A 1253-nucleotide genomic window follows, 5' to 3' on the forward strand; every position below is an offset into this window, starting at 1 on the left:
ATATATATATATATATAGTGGGCTTCTTTCAGTTTCTATCTACCAAAATCCATTCACAAGGCTTTAGTTGGCCCAGGACTATGGTAAGGGACACTTGTCCAAGATGCCATGCAATGGGATTGAACCTGAAACTATATGGTTATGAAGCAAACTTCTTAACCACACAAATCACAATGTACTACTGATTCACTTTTACATTACTCTTCCATTGATTTCATTCTGTCTGTTTAGTACATTGTGATCTATAGCTATTACATTTATCAAATGATATTCTTATTTACTTCTAGTGATCAGTACATGGTTTCTGTATTCCCATCATGTCATCATTGTGTGTGTGTATGTGAATTGAAATACCAATAAACCATTTTTTTCTGTGATTATGTCCACAATAAGTGGCTCATTTTACTATGTCACAGCTTGAATCTAAATCTATGCCACTTTATACAATGCATTACAGTTTAATGTGGTGGAGTTTAATTCATGATATGCATGAATGTTAAACGATAATGATGCATACATACACGTGTGTGCATGCGCGCGCACACACACACACACACACACACACACACACACACACACACACACACACACACACACACACACACTTTCTATGAATACATTAGGAGTGATTGCTAGGGTGATGTAGTTGTTATACTCCTCTCTGTTATGTATTTCTGTTTCACACTTTCTTCACTATTCGTATATACATAGATATATTTTTTATGTTAAGGAATGGCATTTATTTCACTATAATATGTTCTTGTTTATGTCATTATAATATTAAAATGTTCAGTACATCATTTCTTCAGTAGCCACAATTTATTACCAACAGATAACACACTGTAAAGTGGTTGGTGTTAGGAAGGGTACCTGGCTATAGAAAAGCTGCCTCAACAAATTCTGTCCAATCCATGCAAGTATGGAAGAGTGGGCATTAAAACAACAATGATGATGATGTTTTAGTGTTGGCCTCATTGAGAATGATTTACAGAATATGTCTTGGTACCTGATGCAATATTCCTGAAGAGAGTTAGTAAATTTAAGAATATCAGCTTCAACCAGGAGTGAAAGTGATTTGTAACCTCAATTCTGTGAGAGTTTACTTATAGAAAATCACACACGAATCTATTCACCAACAGGAACAGGTGTGTAGTAGAGGAGATACATTGGAAAGTGAGTAAAGAAATAGTCAGGATGAGGTGTCAGGGCATACCCTCAAGGTACAAGGTATATATATATATATATATATATAT

This window comes from Octopus bimaculoides, chromosome 2, assembly GCF_001194135.2.
Source record: "Octopus bimaculoides isolate UCB-OBI-ISO-001 chromosome 2, ASM119413v2, whole genome shotgun sequence".
Lineage (NCBI taxonomy): Eukaryota > Metazoa > Mollusca > Cephalopoda > Octopoda > Octopodidae > Octopus > Octopus bimaculoides.